This window comes from Euprymna scolopes, chromosome 39, assembly GCF_053919585.1.
Source record: "Euprymna scolopes isolate OS-2025 chromosome 39, ASM5391958v1, whole genome shotgun sequence".
NCBI lineage: Eukaryota > Metazoa > Mollusca > Cephalopoda > Sepiida > Sepiolidae > Euprymna > Euprymna scolopes.
The window spans coordinates 23240218-23262123 of record NC_136520.1 but is presented as its reverse complement, the minus strand read 5'-3'; positions in this window follow the sequence as shown (position 1 = coordinate 23262123).

The following is a 21906-nucleotide window of genomic DNA, read 5'->3' as shown; positions in this document are numbered from 1 at the left end:
AGTCGACCATCGACAGATACAATTTGTGGCGATAGTGTGTCACATCAATGGCCAATCGCTTCCAGTCCTCCGCAACGTGTAGCTCTCCTGCTTCGTGTCTGGACGGTCAAGGGTCAATTGATTGGCACTCTCGACAGTTCTCCACCACCTCCCTAACCTCCTCCTCGGTGGTCTCCGGGTAAACCTCTCTGGCTAGGAATAACGTTCGTTCTCGGCCAAAGTAGTGCATTTCGTGTGACTCTTTGACTTCTTCCCCTGCACAGCATACCGAGGAGATCTCCTTTCCCTCCGGCAGCCAGGCCTTCTTCACGCGTGTCATCGAATCCGCCTTGTTTTTTTTCTGACGGGACCAACACAACAGATACTCTCAACTGGAATTCCGCTATCAGGTCAGTGAGCGCTCCGAGTCTGCGCTTGATCAGCATTTCCGCAGCACCCCTGGTCTTAACTCTCTTATCGCCAGTTACTGCCGACCGAATCCACGACGCTATCGTTGCCGAATCGGTTTTGACTTCAATTATTTTCAATCCCCATTTCAGGGCCAGATTGATTCCTTTTATAGCGGCATCTAGTTCTGCTACGTTGATATGGGAGAAGTCGTTGTTTTTTCTTAGCCACGCCGCATCCTCCACAGTTACACCTCCTATCTCTAGTACGACGCCCAACGCCAGGTTACTGGCATCGCACCAAACCACACCCGCGTCTTCGCCGCTGACATACCATTTCCCTTTCACTGGATCCTCATTCCTCACTCTCGCAATGATTTCTTGCAGCATGTTCATGACCTCCTTCGTCACACGGCCCTCCCAGCCATCAGTGCCTGTTTGTCGTTTAATAAAGCTGCATGCTATCCTTAGCCAGCCAGCGATAGGATAGTGCCCGACCAGCCTCCCGCAGACTGAGAAGAGTTCTCGCCTCGTCAGCTCAGATCCGACTTCGGGTATTGCATTCCCTCGTTCGAAGACAAGGCTTTCTTTTCCATCTCGCCTTAGTTTTAACCCCAGCACCGCTCCTCCATCTAGGGCCTCCGCCGGTTTTGCAGTTAACCCATACTTCTCGACATGGCTTCTTACTTTCTCTGCTGTCACCTCTGCCTCCTCCACCAGGATGTTGTCAATGTACGAACTAGTGGCCTCCTCCACTGTACAGTCTTTGCTCAGCACTGTCTTCAGCACGGCAGTCATAATTTTGGGGGCTGAACTCAGCCCAAAGCCTAACCTCGTCAGACAATACACCCGCCCCTTGTACCGGACCAGTTGGTACTGCCAGAGTTTTTCATCTATATGGATCTGCAGATATGCCGATTTCAGATCGACAATCTTAGTGGCCCACCCCATTCTTCTCCATTTTCTCATGACCTCCTCACATACGTCGATCCCCGTTCCAGTGTGGCAGGCTACGTGTCTGTTCAATTCCCTAAAATCCAGCACGGGCCTAATCTTGTTTTTGGTAGGCTGAATAACCGCCAGTAGTGGCAACACTCCTTTTTCTTCCCCTGTCCACGGTTTCAGAATTCCTTCTTTTATCCACCTCTCCACTTCTTCCTCGAATCCTTTTCTTATTTCTCCTCGCAGGGTGTTTTCGTAGCAGCCCACCTTATTCTGTAGTTCTGGGGGCCCGGAGATCTATTTCCATTCCACTGTCCACCTCACGCCATCAAACTTCGCCAGGAAATCTTTGTCCTCAATGCAGCAAACCTCCGGTTTTGGGGTTCTGAAAGTTCTATCACCTTCCACTCCTGCCATCCCCACTGCGCCGAGACGTCCAAACGTCACTTGGCCCCCTCTTAACGTAGCGCCCCCAGTCGGTTAATTGCACTCATACCTATAATCACGTCGACACCACCGACCAGATGATTCAACACTAGGGCTTGCAGTCCAATGGGCACCCCTTGCACCATTACTTCCGCTCTCGTCTCTCCTAGGCATTTCACATCCCTGCCATCCACGGTCCTAATAATCCTGGTTCCGCTCCATAACCTCGCGACATTCCTCGCTAACAACGTTGTAGTGCAGCCTGTGTCGACAAGGGCTATGGCTCTCTTCCCATTGACTACCACCGGTAACCGAGGCAATGTTCCATCATGCGCCATTTCCACACAGAAGGGGTAACCACTAGCGCAATAGCTCCCCTTCACTCGTTTCCCTGGTCCCGTGCAGCAACACAATAGCGGCTAATATGCCCCACTTGTCCACATCGGTAGTACGTGATCCCCGGTCTCGGCTCTTTGCAGTCCTTGATCAGATGAGGACCCTGGCACCGGAAACACTTGATGGCAGGTCTCCCCTCCTGTCGCCTCGCCGGCTGCCTCTCATTCAAGTGAGGCCTCATGCACATATTTCCACTCACAGCTGCAGCCACGATTGGGATTTTAACATTTTTCACTAGGACTCTGGCGTGGACCAAGAGATCGTCCACTTCCATAGAATGGATCCCCGTGATTCTCTGCATGTTCGCAGAGATTTCCTCTGGGAAGCCGTTCACTAGGTACAGCTTTACTGTCATCTCCAGGCTCCTCCCCACGTAACCAGCCAACCCTGCCAGTCTCCTGATCTCTGCCGCAAAGACGTCAACGGACTCGCCGGTCCACCTCAAACTTAACAGCTTGCCAAGTGCTTCAAATGGGCCCTCAGCGAAGGCCAATTTCAGCCTTTGCTTCACTAAGGCAAGGTCTTCCTTGTCTTCATCTCGCATCTGCTGGTAAATCGTGAGGGCTTCCCCCTCTAAATATAGCGGCAGCAGGGTGACCACATCTTCTATCTTTTGCAGCTTCGCCACCATTTTTAATTTCTCCAGCCACTTAATCAGGTCACCCTCCCCAGTAAAGGGTCTCAACATCTGAGTGATCAGTCTCCACTCAGCCATGTTAATTTGCTCGATGCGCCGAAATAGCTTGTCGTTTGCGTGACACTGCTGTCCCAACTTTCACTTTCTGGTTACCACTTGACGCGTCTTCTCTCCACTCCAAAACGAACTTCTGCAACTTTAGCTTTTCTCTCTCCGAATCCGACTTTTCTCTTCTACAAATACAACTTCTCTGCTCGCAATCTAACTTCAGAATGCCCTCCTTCCCCAAATCACTCCTCTTTTATCTCCAATCAGGAGCATCTCATTTGCATACCTCGTGGTCACCCTGTAGGCATATAAAGAAACAGGGCAGCCATTTTTGTTTTTTTCTTCTTCATTATGAACACGAGGTAAGCCACACAAAAACGCGGTCGGTCGTTCTTGTTTCTTTTTTCTTCATTTACACCACACTTTTTTAGGGGAAAGTATAGCGATAGGTCTCTCTCTCACTAACTGAAATAAAGAAAGAATTCAGTTGACAAATTTAACGTGTAATTCTTGAGCAATTCGGCTAAATTTCCTCGAATCATTCCCGACTTGATTTGAAAGGAAATTCTCTCCCCTTATTGCTTACATTCGACGCTAGATGGCACATTTATTAGTATGTCTATTTGAAAAGTATACTTAAAAATGGAATGGCATCGGCAGCTTTTTTTTTTTGCAAAAAGGATTGTGGGAAAATGTTCAATTCAAAATTGGAGAACACATTAGGGTTAGAGTTGGGTTAAATACATATTTGTAATTTTATTTATTGTATTTTCGTGGTTTTCCTGTTTATCATTATACTGTGTTCGTAGCTGTTTAATGTCTCGCGACTGATCACTTCTGATTATTCCCGTCAGCGACCGAACACACCTGAGAAACTTCGTGGAAACCGTGAGTTTGTAAATGCAGAAGTATCCATTGTCCAAAACATGGTGAAATTAAGATGCGAACAGTAGTCGGAAGAATCTAAATAATACGAACATTGACTTACGTTCTGCAAAAACATTTGAGGAAAGCGATTAACGAGAGAAACCGATTCGCTCGTACATGTTCTTTTGTGATATTTGTAAAATTGAAAAAACAATTTTCAAATGAATGATTATTTGAATCACGAAATATCCATTACAAATATTTCTTCATTCCACCATTGGAATTTACTATAATGGATGCGACATATCTTGATGCCATCCACTTATTATGCGCCAACCACTGGAATAACCCTACATATGACGTTTTCATCTCTTTTTACTGCTAAATTTGCTAAAATAAATCAATAACTTTTGTACATTTCAACAACGCTAATTCCAAATCAAATGCTAATTAGAATGAAGACCAGGTTGAAACGAAATCCGCAGACGTCAGGAGGTTTTAATAAGCACTTTCTAGATAGTTAGTTCCCCATCGATAGTTATAAGCAGTCGTTCACTCAACCTAAATAAATAGAAAACATTTTAGAACAACCACTATTTCCGAAGTCTCTTGCACACGCACACATTATATATATATATATATATATATATATATATATATATATATAAAATGTGTGTGTGTGTGTGTGAATCTTTTAAAATATACAAGTTAGGTAGTTTCAAATGCATTCAACGAAAAAACATTATTTTTTCAAGGGGTCAGTAAGAGAAATTATATAAACAATATAAAACATAAAAACCCAACGTGAGTTGATCTGCCTTTCGACGATATTAATTAATACTGAAACTTAGACTAATCCGTGTTGGATTTTATAGTCATTATATCATTTTACTTATGAATTGTATCATATTTATTCTAGGCAACAGGGTTAGTAACATATTGACATGATTTTTTTTGTAAAGATTAATATTTGGGGGGGGGGGGGTTCATGAAAACCATATCACACCCACCACAAGGAAATCCATTAAAATTGGTGTGCCGTCTTCCTCCGGCCATCCAGTGCGTCCTCCGGGTTGCGGATGGGGCCACTGGTAAAGTAGGTAGAGGGAAGCTTCGAATAACCAATAAGAAGCCGTAGACAATGAGGAACAACCATGAAAAATGCCAAATAAAAGGGAATTCAAACTGGACGGCCGTCGCCCAGGATAAAAAGGGCCCCTCAACCTGTTTACACACCAGGCAGGAAGAGGAAAGGAATTTTGTGAACCTTCTTGTCTCAAAAGGTGGTACCCCAATCACCGCAGAGATCACACAAGGACAGCAACCAGTCCATGACCAAGATGGACCAAGCGTCCTTCCTCCATCTCGCTCGACAGACCCCAAAAGAAACAGAAGGGGAATTAAAACCCAGTCATGGTCTGTCGAACAGAAGAAGGTCCTTCTGCACTGCTACCACTGCTACCACTACTCAAGGTTTGAGAAATGGGGACGCAGCGCAGGAGAGATACTTACCGAGAGAATAAAATCATCGAACCTCCCAGCGGAGAAAAATTACACATCGTTACACAACCTGCGATCCCTCATCTCACAGATAGGAAGATATATCCCACAAGAGGAAGTAAATATCATTAGACATGAGGCCCTGAAGACCGCAGAGGAAGACTACAATAAAGTAAAGGATGAGGAAACAAAACGTAGACAGGAGGTGGCATGGGAAAGGGAAGAGAGTTGAACACTTATATGGGCAACAGATTATGCAAAACAAAAGCATAAAAGACAAAAAGAAAGAACAGCAATCTGAAGGGGGATCTTTTTTCATTTTTATCCAGGTAAAATTACAACACAGCGATACAACAGTCTGAAATTGTTCACCAACAGAGAACTAGACTACATGTCTTAAAAAATAACAGCTCTTTTGATGAACAACAGATGTCCCCTGGAAAACCCAATAAAAATTCCCACAATAGACCTACTCCAACAACAACCACCAACTTTACCATTAGAAACCATCCAACTGTCTCAGCACATGCCCAGCTCTCCTGGAACTTCTGTGCCACTGGAGTCTCTGGCTGACATAACACCTGCCTTCACAAACTCTCTGCTGGAAACCCCACAAACACCAACACAGGAATCTACATCACCTACCAGGATACCATCACCTGCATCACCACCACAATCACCTAGACCACCACCACCATCAATTGTAATCCCAGAAGCAGATGATAAACAGTTAGCTTTGGAGGAGGAGGTCAGCAACACAATTGAGGAGGTGAGGTGTATGAGAATGAAGGACAGACCATGTTTGTCCAAGATCCAAGCAGCTGGAAGAGCAAAGACTGTTATAGCCAAAGTTAACATCGCTCTGAAGTAGCTAACACCAACAACAGTAACGCTCACAGAACTCAACGATATCACATATGCAACTGGACTCTACATTGACAGAAAAATTAACCCTTGATCATTCAACTACAATCATCGAATAGAGCCCAGAGTCTCTAGACAAACATCTCACTGGAAGACCAAGCTGCAAAAACAACTGAACCTCTGCAGAAAGGAACTAAGCCAAATAAAACAGTTCCTTGCAGATCCCTCGGTACAGGGTCGACTTAAGACCACCATCAGAAAACTCTGTACCAAATACTACCATGAGAATATTGAGGGGTTGCATAATACAGCTAGGGAGTTGGGGGGATACCAGCACTTGCACAGAGGATTAAAAATCAGGAGAACAAGATCAACTCCCAGATTCAAAATAGACAGTTTAAAACAAACCAAAGGACTTTTTTATGGGCAGCTGATAAGGGACACCATAACTGTAGATAGTCCACCTGCAGAGGAAGACCTGGAAAACTACTGGAGGCCTCTATTTGAAACAGAAGGCAAATACAATCAAAAAGCCCAGTGGATTCAAGATATTATTAAACTCAACGAAACCAAACCTCAGATGCCAGAACCAGTCATAACTCCTGGTACGGTAACAAGAAAACTGGCACAATTATCCAACCACAAAGCACATGGCATCGACAATGTCCAAAACTTTTGGCTGAAACAATTGACTGCACTCCATCACCACTACAGTGGTTGCTTCAGCAGGATGCTAAGAGGTGAAGAAGCAACACCACCCTGGCTGACAAAGAGGGACACCAGCCTCATACCCAAGACCAAGGAGACACAACGCCCAAATAAATACAGGCCAATATGCTGTCTAACAACTACCTACAAGCTTTTCACTGGTCTTGTAGCCGATGATGTATATGACCACCTATCTTCTGGGACCTACCTTGAAAAAGAGCAGACAGGGTGCAGAAGAAAATGTCTCGGTACTAAAGACCAGCTATTGATCAAGAAGACCATCTTAGAAAACTGTAGGAAGAGGCAAAGAAACCTAAGCATGGCATGGGTCGATTACCAGAAGGCATTTCACAGCGTGCCACACTCATGGTTACGTCGGTGCCTTGAGTTATACAAGATCCACCCGATAATTAGACAAACACTGGCGGCTCACCTTCAAATGGGGAAAACCACAATATCATTAAATCACAGTAGAGGAAAGACCATCATTCCTGAAGTAAAAATCAAAAGGGGAATATTCCAAGGTGACAGTTTATCTCCCTTACTTTTCTCTATGGCAATATACCCACTCAGCAAGCTCCCGAATAACAACTCAAGCGCCTATAATTTGAGTCAGGGACGCCATCGAGATCCAAGTAAGAAAGTAAACCATCTGCTCTTCATGGATGAACTTAAACTGTGTGCCAGCTCTGACACGGATCTGCACTAGCTTCTGCATAGGTAGTACACACATTCTCCAATGACATCGGAATGAAGTTTGGCCTGGATAAATGTGCCAAATGTACACTCAGAGCTGGGAAGAAGACCCACACAGAAAATATGCAACTTAATGAAAACATCGACATCAGGGATCTAGAAGAGCATGAGCCTTATAAGTACCTTGGCATTGAGGAAAACGAGAACATACAACATGCCAAGATGAGGGAGAAGATTAGTAAAGAATATGTACGCCGGGTGAGGAAAATATGCAAAATGCAGCTCATCAATAAAAATAAAATTACTGTCATAAACCAACTTGCTATGCGAGTAATAACATACAGCTTTAGTATCATTGACTGACCACAACAATCATCAACATAGGGCAACTATTGTGAGCATCGGTCAGTATCTGAGAAGCTCCCAAAATCACACCCTCCCAATAGTATAAGAACATCAAGAGACAAGAGCCAGCAGAAAAACATCAGTCACCCAGCTGGCCAAGTATTTTGGTCAGGGCTGTCTCTCAGATGAGGACGAAACACCACACAAGTGTGCCACAAAAATAGCAAGAAAGGGCCGGCAGAAATATACAGAGACCTTTCAAAGGATGAACCTTAAAGAATGGGACCAACATCAGCGTGTAAAGTATTTTGGGGGGAAACTCTCTCAGGAATACATGGATAAAGAAGGTTCCTTGGACTGGCTCAAAAGGGGATCCATCCACCATGATCAGGAAAGGGTCATAATGGCTGCTCAAGACCAGGAATTGATAACCAATGAATTCAAGAAGATGGCAGGGATCAGTAATGACAATAAATGCAGGTTCTGCCATACAGAATTGGAAAGTGTTGGTCATCAGATATCAAGTTGCAAGGTTCTTCTAGGGGACGGCTACTATACAGCGAGACATGATGGAGTATGTAAGTACCTCCACTGGACCATCTGTAAAAAATTAAACATCCAGTGTAGCAGCAAGTTCTGGGAATATCAACCTGAAAGAACAGTTGGAAATGACTTATGTACCATACATTACGACCATGTAATCCCTACAGCCACCTACCTTGAAAATGCTGCTGTGAAACCTGACATAGTTATATGGAATAAGTTAGAGAGAGTTGCAACCTTGATTGAAGTGAGTGTTCCTAATGATGGAGGTCTTAACAGAGCTGAAAGAGAGAAACAGACCAAATACCAAGGTCTCATGTATGATATGAAAAGAAACTGGAATCTTACCAGTTATCATAGGTGCCACAGGGCTTATGAAGAAGAACCTGAAGTCCTACCGAACTAATATTCCTGGTGAACCAAGTGCAAAAGAGATCCAGACAATTGCACTTAAGGGAATAGCGAGGATACTAAAAAGAGCTCTCGGTTGGTTTCAATAAAAAGCGGGGCAATGTTGGCAGCTGGTTTGGCTGCCCCATACCCAGCATTACAATCTTCAAAGGAAGAAAATTAAAAAAAAAAATTAAAAACTTATGCTATATTTATTGCTTATACTCGTCCTTAGACGATTCTCCTCGTATTCATATAAATAGATACATTACTAATCCCTTACACAAAATCTATATATCCATAAAAGTGAAAATATCTGTCTGTCTGTCTGTGTACATTTCCCTACCAAATAACTCTGTCAATTTTCGGTCTAGAGACTCGAGATTTGACATAACGACTATTGAGATTTGGGAAAATCGTTTCAATCAGTTTTCGGACAGAAATTTGGCTCTCAAGGGGTCAACATTCAACGATTTGACCTTTGAAAACTTTACCAAACTCCTCCGCCAATTTGGGTCTAAACACTTGAAATTTTCAATGTAGGTTACTTGGACATGGATCAACTTTATAATTGGATATGAGCCCCCAAAAATAAATGATAAGGGGTCAACATTGGGGTCAAAGTTAAAAAAAATTGAATTCTGCGGTCTCTACCAAATTACTCAGCCAATTTCTGGTCTAAAGATTTGAAATTTTACATAAAGGGTATTCAGATATAGGGAAAGCTTTTTAATCGGATTGGGTCCAAAATTTGAGCTGCCAAGGGGTCAAGGTTCAAAAGATTTGACCATTGTGGTTTCTCGCAAACTACTCAACCAATTTTGTGTCTAAACATTTGAAATTTTATATAAGAGGTATTCAGTTATGCAACAAGCATTTTAATAAGTTTGGGGGCAAAGATTTGGCATCCAAAAGGTTAAAATTGAAAGAGTTGACCTTTGCAGATTCTACGAAACTCCTCCGCCAATTTTGGGTTAAAAACTTGAAATTTTAAATGGAGTTTACTTGGACATAGGTCAAACATTTTATTTTCATTTGAAACCAAAACAATAAATGTTAAGGGATCAAAATTGGGGTCAAAGTTTAAAAATTATTTTACTTCTGCGGTCTCTACGAAATTACTCAGACAATTTTTGGTCGAAACATTTAAAATTTTACATAAAAATATATTCACACATAAAGCTAGCTTAAGCAAAGCCAGACAAAAATGCAAGTAGTAAACAAGGTTGGTTTTGAGATTAATAGTAAATTAAAAGCAAATAATTTTGAGATTAATAGTAAATTAAAAGCAAATAATTTTGAGATTAATAGTAAATTAAAAGCAAATACTTTTGAGATTAATAGTAAATTAAAAGCAAATAATTTTGAGATTAATAGTGAATTAAAAGCAAATAATTTTGAGATTAATAGTAAATTAAAAGCAAATAATTTTGAGATTAAAAGTGAATTAAAAGCAAATAATTTTGAGATTAAAAGTGAATTAAAAGCAAATAATTTTGAGATTATTAGTGAATTAAAAGCAAATAATTTTGAGATTAATAGTAAATTAAAAGCAAATAATTTTGAGATTAATAGTAAATTAAAAGCAAATAATTTTGAGATTAATAGTAAATTAAAAGCAAATAATTTTGAGATTAATAGTGAATTAAAAGCAAATAATTTTGAGATTAATAGTAAATTAAAAGCCTTTAATTTTGAGATTAAAAGTGAATTAAAAGCAAATAATTTTGAGATTAAAAGTAAATTAAAAGCAAATAATTTTGAGATTAAAAGTAAATTAAAAGCAAATAATTTTGAGATTAATAGTAAATTAAAAGCAAATAATTTTGAGATTAATAGTAAATTAAAAGCAAATAATTCTGAGATTAAAAGTGAATTAAAAGCAAATAATTTTGAGATTATTAGTGAATTAAAAGCAAATAATTTTGAGATTAATAGTGAATTAAAAGCAAATAATTTTGAGATTAATAGTAAATTAAAAGCAAATAATTTTGAGATTAATAGTAAATTAAAAGCAAATAATTTTGAGATAATAATAAATAAAAGCAAATAATTTTGAGATTAATAGTGAATTAAAAGCAAATAATTTTGAGATTAATAGTAAATTAAAAGCAAATAATTTTGAGATTAATAGTACATTAAAAGCAAATAATTTTGAGATTAATAGTAAATTAAAAGCAAATAATTTTGAGATTAATAGTGAATTAAAAGCAAATAATTTTGAGATTAATAGTAAATTAAAAGCAAATAATTTTGAGATTAATAGTAAATTAAAAGCAAATAATTTTGAGATAATAATAAATAAAAGCAAATAATTTTGAGATTAATAGTGAATTAAAAGCAAATAATTTTGAGATTAAAAGTGAATTAAAAGCAAATAATTTTGAGATTAATAGTAAATTAAAAGCAAATAATTTTGAGATAATAATAAATAAAAGCAAATAATTTTGAGATTAATAGTGAATTAAAAGCAAATAATTTTGAGATTAAAAGTGAATTAAAAGCAAATAATTTTGAGATTAATAGTACATTAAAAGCAAATAATTTTGAGATTAATAGTAAATCAAAAGCAAATAATTTTGAGATTAATAGTAAATTAAAAGCAAATAATTTTGAGATTAAAAGTGAATTAAAAGCAAATAATTTTGAGATTAATAGTGAATTAAAAGCAAATAATTTTGAGATTAATAGTAAATTAAAAGCAAATAATTTTGAGATTAATAGTGAATTAAAAGCAAATAATTTTGAGATTAATAGTAAATTAAAAGTAAATAATTTTGAGATTAATAGTGAATTAAAAGCAAATAATTTTGAGATTAATAGTGAATCAAAAGCAAACAATTTTGAGATTAATAGTAAATAAAAAGCAAATAATTTTGAGATTAATAGTGAATTAAAAGTAAATAATTCTGAGATTAATAGTAAATTAAAAGCAAATAATTTTGAGATTAATAGTGAATCAAAAGCAAATAATTTTGAGATTAATAGTAAATTAAAAGCAAATAATTTTGAGATTAATAGTGAATTAAAAGCAAACAATTTTGAGATTAATAGTAAATTAAAAGCAAATAATTTTGAGATTAATAGTGAATTAAAAGCAAATAATTTTGAGATTAATAGTAAATTAAAAGCAAACAATTTTGAGATTAATAGTGAATCAAAAGCAAATAATTTTGAGATTAATAGTAAATTAAAAGCAAATAATTTTGAGATTAATAGTGAATTAAAAGCAAACAATTTTGAGATTAATAGTAAATTAAAAGCAAATAATTTTGAGATTAATAGTGAATCAAAAGCAAATAATTTTGAGATTAATAGTAAATTAAAAGCAAATAATTTTTAGATTAATAGTGAATTAAAAGCAAATAATTTTGAGATTAAAAGTGAATTAAAAGCAAATAATTTTGAGATTAATAGTACATTATAAGCAAATAATTTTGAGATTAAAAGTGAATTAAAAGCAAATAATTTTGAGATTAATAGTAAATAAAAAGTAAATAATTTTGAGATTAATAGTGAATTAAAAGCAAATAATTTTGAGATTAATAGTAAATTAAAAGCAAATAATTCTGAGATTAATAGTAAATTAAAAGCAAACAATTTTGAGATTAATAGTAAATAAAAAGCAAATAATTTTGAGATTAAAAGTGAATTAAAAGCTAATAATTTTGAGATTAATAGTAAATTAAAAGCAAATAATTTTGAGATTAATAGTAAATTAAAAGCAAATAATTTTGAGATTAATAGTAAATTAAAAGCAAACAATTTTGAGATTAATAGTAAATTAAAAGCAACTAATTTTGAGATTAAAAGTGAATTAAAAGCAAATAATTTTGAGATTAATAGTAAATTAAAAGCAAATAATTTTGAGATTAATAGTAAATTAAAAGCAAACAATTTTGAGATTAATAGTAAATAAAAAGCAAATAATTTTGAGATTAAAAGTGAATTAAAAGCTAATAATTTTGAGATTAATAGTAAATTAAAAGCAAATAATATTGAGATTAATAGTAAATTAAAAGCAAATAATTTCGAGATTAATAGTAAATTAAAAGCAAATAATTTTGAGATTAATAGTAAATTAAAAGCAAATAATTTTGAGATTAATAGTGAATCAAAAGCAAATAATTTTGAGATTAATAGTAAATTAAAAGCAAATAATTTTGAGATTAATAGTAAATTAAAAGCAAACAATTTTGAGATTAATAGTAAATTAAAAGCAAATAATTTTGAGATTAAAAGTGAATTAAAAGCTAATAATTTTGAGATTAATAATAAATTAAAAGCTAAAAATTTTGAGATTAATAGTGAATTAAAAGCAAATAATTTTGAGATTAATAGTAAATTAAAAGCAAATAATTTTGAGAGTAATAGTAAATTAAAAGCAAATAATTTTGAGATTAATAGTGAATTAAAAGCAAATAATTTTGAGATTAATAGTAAATTAAAAGCAAATAATTTTGAGATTAAAAGTAAATTAAAAGCAAATAATTTTGAGATTAATAGTGAATTAAAAGCAAATAATTTTGAGATTCATAGTAAATTAAAAGCAAATAATTTTGAGATTAATAGTAAATTAAAAGCAAATAATTTTGAGATTAATAGTGAATTAAAAGCAAATAATTTTGAGAGTAATAGTGAATTAAAAGCAAATAATTTTGAGATTAATAGTAAATTAAAAGCAAATAATTTTGAGATTAATAGTAAATTAAAAGCAAATAATTTTGAGATTAATAGTGAATTAAAAGCAAATAATTTTGAGATTAATAGTAAATTAAAAGCAAATAATTTTGAGATTAAAAGTAAATTAAAAGCAAATAATTTTGAGATTAATAGTGAATTAAAAGCAAATAATTTTGAGATTCATAGTAAATTAAAAGCAAATAATTTTGAGATTAATAGTAAATTAAAAGCAAATAATTTTGAGATTAATAGTGAATTAAAAGCAAATAATTTTGAGATTAATAGTAAATTAAAAGCAAATAATTTTGAGATTAAAAGTAAATTAAAAGCAAATAATTTTGAGATTAATAGTGAATTAAAAGCAAATAATTTTGAGATTCATAGTAAATTAAAAGCAAATAATTTTGAGATTAATAGTAAATTAAAAGCAAATAATTTTGAGATTAATAGTAAATTAAAAGCAAATAATTTTGAGATTAATAGTGAATTAAAAGCAAATAATTTTGAGATTAATAGTAAATTAAAAGCAAATAATTTTGAGATTAATAGTAAATTAAAAGCAAATAATTTTGAGATTAAAAGTAAATTAAAAGCAAATAATTTTGAGATTAATAGTAAATTAAAAGCAAATAATTTTGAGATTAATAGTGAATTAAAAGCAAATAATTTTGAGATTAATAGTAAATTAAAAGCAAATAATTTTTAGATTAATAGTAAATTAAAAGCAAATGATATTGAGATTAATAGTAAATTAAAAGCAAATAATTTTGAGATTAATAGTAAATTAAAAGCAAATAATTTTGAGATTAATAGTGAATTAAAAGCAAATAATTTTGAGATTAATAGTAAATTAAAAGCAAATAATTTTGAGATTAATAGTGAATTAAAAGCAAATAATTTGGAGATTAATAGTGAATTAAAAGCAAATAATTTTGAGATTCATAGTAAATTAAAAGCAAATAATTTTGAGATTAATAGTAAATTAAAAGCAAATAATTTTGAGATTAATAGTAAATTAAAAGCAAATAATTTTGAGATTAATAGTGAATTAAAAGCAAATAATTTTGAGATTAATAGTAAATTAAAAGCAAATAATTTTGAGATTAATAGTAAATTAAAAGTAAATAATTTTGAGATTAATAGTAAATTAAAAGCAAATAATTTTGAGATTAATAGTAAATTAAAAGCAAATAATTTTGAGATAATAATAAATAAAAGCAAATAATTTTGAGATTAATAGTGAATTAAAAGCAAATAATTTTGAGATTAAAAGTGAATTAAAAGCAAATAATTTTGAGATTAATAGTAAATTAAAAGCAAATAATTTTGAGATAATAATAAATAAAAGCAAATAATTTTGAGATTAATAGTGAATTAAAAGCAAATAATTTTGAGATTAAAAGTGAATTAAAAGCAAATAATTTTGAGATTAATAGTACATTAAAAGCAAATAATTTTGAGATTAATAGTAAATCAAAAGCAAATAATTTTGAGATTAATAGTAAATTAAAAGCAAATAATTTTGAGATTAAAAGTGAATTAAAAGCAAATAATTTTGAGATTAATAGTGAATTAAAAGCAAATAATTTTGAGATTAATAGTAAATTAAAAGCAAATAATTTTGAGATTAATAGTGAATTAAAAGCAAATAATTTTGAGATTAATAGTAAATTAAAAGTAAATAATTTTGAGATTAATAGTGAATTAAAAGCAAATAATTTTGAGATTAATAGTGAATCAAAAGCAAACAATTTTGAGATTAATAGTAAATAAAAAGCAAATAATTTTGAGATTAATAGTGAATTAAAAGTAAATAATTCTGAGATTAATAGTAAATTAAAAGCAAATAATTTTGAGATTAATAGTGAATCAAAAGCAAATAATTTTGAGATTAATAGTAAATTAAAAGCAAATAATTTTGAGATTAATAGTGAATTAAAAGCAAACAATTTTGAGATTAATAGTAAATTAAAAGCAAATAATTTTGAGATTAATAGTGAATTAAAAGCAAATAATTTTGAGATTAATAGTAAATTAAAAGCAAACAATTTTGAGATTAATAGTGAATCAAAAGCAAATAATTTTGAGATTAATAGTAAATTAAAAGCAAATAATTTTGAGATTAATAGTGAATTAAAAGCAAACAATTTTGAGATTAATAGTAAATTAAAAGCAAATAATTTTGAGATTAATAGTGAATCAAAAGCAAATAATTTTGAGATTAATAGTAAATTAAAAGCAAATAATTTTTAGATTAATAGTGAATTAAAAGCAAATAATTTTGAGATTAAAAGTGAATTAAAAGCAAATAATTTTGAGATTAATAGTACATTAAAAGCAAATAATTTTGAGATTAAAAGTGAATTAAAAGCAAATAATTTTGAGATTAATAGTAAATAAAAAGTAAATAATTTTGAGATTAATAGTGAATTAAAAGCAAATAATTTTGAGATTAATAGTAAATTAAAAGCAAATAATTTTGAGATTAATAGTAAATAAAAAGTAAATAATTTTGAGATTAATAGTAAATTAAAAGCAAATAATTTTGAGATTAATAGTAAATTAAAAGCAAACAATTTTGAGATTAATAGTAAATAAAAAGCAAATAATTTTGAGATTAAAAGTGAATTAAAAGCTAATAATTTTGAGATTAATAGTAAATTAAAAGCAAATAATTTTGAGATTAATAGTAAATTAAAAGCAAATAATTTTGAGATTAATAGTAAATTAAAAGCAAACAATTTTGAGATTAATAGTAAATTAAAAGCAACTAATTTTGAGATTAAAAGTGAATTAAAAGCAAATAATTTTGAGATTAATAGTAAATTAAAAGCAAATAATTTTGAGATTAATAGTAAATTAAAAGCAAACAATTTTGAGATTAATAGTAAATAAAAAGCAAATAATTTTGAGATTAAAAGTGAATTAAAAGCTAATAATTTTGAGATTAATAGTAAATTAAAAGCAAATAATATTGAGATTAATAGTAAATTAAAAGCAAATAATTTCGAGATTAATAGTAAATTAAAAGCAAATAATTTTGAGATTAATAGTAAATTAAAAGCAAATAATTTTGAGATTAATAGTTAATCAAAAGCAAATAATTTTGAGATTAATAGTAAATTAAAAGCAAATAATTTTGAGATTAATAGTAAATTAAAAGCAAACAATTTTGAGATTAATAGTAAATTAAAAGCAAATAATTTTGAGATTAAAAGTGAATTAAAAGCTAATAATTTTGAGATTAATAATAAATTAAAAGCTAAAAATTTTGAGATTAATAGTGAATTAAAAGCAAATAATTTTGAGATTAATAGTAAATTAAAAGCAAAAAATTTTGAGAGTAATAGTAAATTAAAAGCAAATAATTTTGAGATTAATAGTGAATTAAAAGCAAATAATTTTGAGATTAATAGTAAATTAAAAGCAAATAATTTTGAGATTAAAAGTAAATTAAAAGCAAATAATTTTGAGATTAATAGTGAATTAAAAGCAAATAATTTTGAGATTCATAGTAAATTAAAAGCAAATAATTTTGAGATTAATAGTAAATTAAAAGCAAATAATTTTGAGATTAATAGTGAATTAAAAGCAAATAATTTTGAGAGTAATAGTGAATTAAAAGCAAATAATTTTGAGATTAATAGTAAATTAAAAGCAAATAATTTTGAGATTAATAGTAAATTAAAAGCAAATAATTTTGAGATTAATAGTGAATTAAAAGCAAATAATTTTGAGATTAATAGTAAATTAAAAGCAAATAATTTTGAGATTAAAAGTAAATTAAAAGCAAATAATTTTGAGATTAATAGTGAATTAAAAGCAAATAATTTTGAGATTCATAGTAAATTAAAAGCAAATAATTTTGAGATTAATAGTAAATTAAAAGCAAATAATTTTGAGATTAATAGTGAATTAAAAGCAAATAATTTTGAGATTAATAGTAAATTAAAAGCAAATAATTTTGAGATTAAAAGTAAATTAAAAGCAAATAATTTTGAGATTAATAGTGAATTAAAAGCAAATAATTTTGAGATTCATAGTAAATTAAAAGCAAATAATTTTGAGATTAATAGTAAATTAAAAGCAAATAATTTTGAGATTAATAGTAAATTAAAAGCAAATAATTTTGAGATTAATAGTGAATTAAAAGCAAATAATTTTTAGATTAATAGTAAATTAAAAGCAAATAATTTTGAGATTAATAGTAAATTAAAAGCAAATAATTTTGAGATTAAAAGTAAATTAAAAGCAAATAATTTTGAGATTAATAGTAAATTAAAAGCAAATAATTTTGAGATTAATAGTGAATTAAAAGCAAATAATTTTGAGATTAATAGTAAATTAAAAGCAAATAATTTTTAGATTAATAGTAAATTAAAAGCAAATAATATTGAGATTAATAGTAAATTAAAAGCAAATAATTTTGAGATTAATAGTAAATTAAAAGCAAATAATTTTGAGATTAATAGTGAATTAAAAGCAAATAATTTTGAGATTAATAGTAAATTAAAAGCAAATAATTTTGAGATTAATAGTGAATTAAAAGCAAATAATTTGGAGATTAATAGTGAATTAAAAGCAAATAATTTTGAGATTCATAGTAAATTAAAAGCAAATAATTTTGAGATTAATAGTAAATTAAAAGCAAATAATTTTGAGATTAATAGTAAATTAAAAGCAAATAATTTTGAGATTAATAGTGAATTAAAAGCAAATAATTTTGAGATTAATAGTAAATTAAAAGCAAATAATTTTGAGATTAATAGTAAATTAAAAGTAAATAATTTTGAGATTAATAGTAAATTAAAAGCAAATAATTTTGAGATTAATAGTAAATTAAAAGCAAATAATTTTGAGATTAATAGTAAATTAAAAGCAAATAATTTTGAGATTAATAGTTAATTAAAAGCAAATAATTTTGAGATTAATAGTGAATTAAAAGCAAATAATTTTGAGATTAATAGTAAATTAAAAGCAAATAATTTTGAGATTAATAGTAAATTAAAAGCAAATAATTTTGAGATTAATAGTAAATTAAAAGCAAATAATTTTGAGATTAATAGTGAATTAAAAGCAAATAATTTCGAGATTAATAGTAAATTAAAAGCAAATAATTTTGAGATTAATAGTAAATTAAAAGCAAATAATTTTGAGATTAATAGTGAATTAAAAGCAAATAATTTTGAGATTCATAGTAAATTAAAAGCAAATAATTTTGAGATTAATAGTAAATTAAAAGCAAATAATTTTGAGATTAATAGTAAATTAAAAGCAAATAATTTTGAGATTAATAGTGAATTAAAAGCAAATAATTTTGAGATTAATAGTAAATTAAAAGCAAATAATTTTGAGATTAATAGTAAATTAAAAGTAAATAATTTTGAGATTAATAGTAAATTAAAAGCAAATAATTTTGAGATTAATAGTAAATTAAAAGCAAATAATTTTGAGATTAATAGTAAATTAAAAGCAAATAATTTGAGATTAATAGTAAATTAAAAGCAAATAATTTTGAGATTAATAGTGAATTAAAAGCAAATAATTTTGAGAGTAATAGTGAATTAAAAGCAAATAATTTTGAGATTAATAGTAAATTAAAAGCAAATAATTTTGAGATTAATAGTAAATTAAAAGCAAATAATTTTGAGATTAATAGTGAATTAAAAGCAAATAATTTTGAGATTAATAGTAAATTAAAAGCAAATAATTTTGAGATTAAAAGTAAATTAAAAGCAAATAATTTTGAGATTAATAGTGAATTAAAAGCAAATAATTTTGAGATTCATAGTAAATTAAAAGCAAATAATTTTGAGATTAATAGTAAATTAAAAGCAAATAATTTTGAGATTAATAGTGAATTAAAAGCAAATAATTTTGAGATTAATAGTAAATTAAAAGCAAATAATTTTGAGATTAAAAGTAAATTAAAAGCAAATAATTTTGAGATTAATAGTGAATTAAAAGCAAATAATTTTGAGATTCATAGTAAATTAAAAGCAAATAATTTTGAGATTAATAGTAAATTAAAAGCAAATAATTTTGAGATTAATAGTAAATTAAAAGCAAATAATTTTGAGATTAATAGTGAATTAAAAGCAAATAATTTTGAGATTAATAGTAAATTAAAAGCAAATAATTTTGAGATTAATAGTAAATTAAAAGCAAATAATTTTGAGATTAAAAGTAAATTAAAAGCAAATAATTTTGAGATTAATAGTAAATTAAAAGCAAATAATTTTGAGATTAATAGTGAATTAAAAGCAAATAATTTTGAGATTAATAGTAAATTAAAAGCAAATAATTTTTAGATTAATAGTAAATTAAAAGCAAATAATATTGAGATTAATAGTAAATTAAAAGCAATTAATTTTGAGATTAATAGTAAATTAAAAGCAAATAATTTTGAGATTAATAGTGAATTAAAAGCAAATAATTTTGAGATTAATAGTAAATTAAAAGCAAATAATTTTGAGATTAATAGTGAATTAAAAGCAAATAATTTGGAGATTGATAGTAAATTAAAAGCAAATAATTTTGAGATTAATAGTAAATTAAAAGCAAATAATTTTGAGATTAATAGTAAATTAAAAGCAAATAATTTTGAGATTAATAGTAAATTAAAAGCAAATAATTTTGAGATTAATAGTGAATTAAAAGCAAACAATTTTGAGATTAATAGTAAATTAAAAGCAAATAATTTTGAGATTAATAGTGAATTAAAAGCAAATAATTTTGAGATTAATAGTAAATTAAAAGCAAATAATTTTGAGAGTAATAGTATATTAAAAGCAAATAATTTTGAGATTAATAGTAAATTTAAAGCAAATAATTTTGAGATTAATAGTAAATTAAAAGCAAATAATTTTGAGATTAATAGTAAATTAAAAGTAAATAATTTTGAGATTAATAGTAAATTAAAAGCAAATAATTTTGAGATTAATAGTAAATTAAAAGCAAATAATTTTGAGATTAATAGTAAATTAAAAGCAAATAATTTTGAGATTAATAGTAAACTAAAAGCAAATAATGTTGAGATTAATAGTAAATTAAAAGCAAATAATGTTGAGATTAATAGTAAATTAAAAGCAAATAATTTTGAGATTAATAGTAAATTAAAAGCAAATAATTTTGAGATTAATAGTAAATTAAAAGCAAATAATTTTGAGATTAATAGTAAATTAAAAGCAAATAATTTTGAGATTAATAGTAAACTAAAAGCAAATAATGTTGAGATTAATAGTAAATTAAAAGCAAATAATTTTGAGATTAATAGTAAATTAAAAGCAAATAATTTTGAGATTAATAGTAAATTAAAAGCAAATAATTTTGAGATTAATAGTAAATTAAAAGCAAATAATTTTGAGATTAATAGTAAACTAAAAGCAAATAATGTTGAGATTAATAGTAAATTAAAAGCAAATAATTTTGAGATTAATAGTAAATTAAAAGCAAATAATTTTGAGATTAATAGTGAATTAAAAGTAATTAAGTTTTGAGTTTAGAGTAATGCGTAATAAGTAGCAAATAATTTTGGTTTGAGATTAATAGTGAATTAATAGTAAATAAGTTTTGAGATGAGAAAATAGTAAATTAGTTGCAAATAATTTTTGGTTTTGAGATACATATAATCTCTCTCTCTCTCTCTCTCTCTCTCTCTCTCTATCTATCTATCTATCTATGAAAGTTAAAATCTGTGTGTGTGTGTGTGTGTGCGTGTGTGTGTGTGTGTGTGTGCGCGCATTTTCCTACCAAATCACTCTGTCAATTTTCGGTCTAGAGACTCGAAATTTGACATAAGGGTTATCAAAATTTTGGAAAATCCTTTTAATCGGTTGTCGGTAAGAAATTTGACTTTCGAGGGGTCAAAGTTCAACGATTTGTCCTTTAACAAATCTACCAAACTCCTCTGCCAATTTTGGGTCTAAACACTTGAAATCTTAAATGTAGATTACTTGGACATGGATCAAACTGTTAATTCGATTTGAGCTCCCAAAAGTAAATGTTAAGAGGTCAAAGTGGGGTAAAGTTAAAAGAAATGACCTCTGCGATCTCTACGAAATTACTCAGCCAATTTCTGGTTTAAACATTTGAAGTTTTATACAAAGGATATTCAGGGATAGGGCAAGCGTTTTAATCAGTTTAGGTAAAAACTTTGAGCTGCCAAGTGGGTAAAAGTTCAAAAGATTTGACCATTGCTGTGTCTAGCAAACTACTCAGCCAATTTTTTGTCTAAACACTTGAAATTTATACATAACGAGTATTCAGACATACAACAAGCATTTTAATTAGTTTGGAGGCGAAAATTTGGCTGCCAAAAGGTCAAAGTTGAAAGAGTTGACCTTTGCAGATTCTACCAAATTTCTTCGTGAATTTTGCGTCTACAGACTTGAAATTTTAGATGTTGGTAACTTGGATATGAGTAAAACTTTCTATTTTGATTTGAGACCGAAATAATAAATGTTAAGGGGTCAA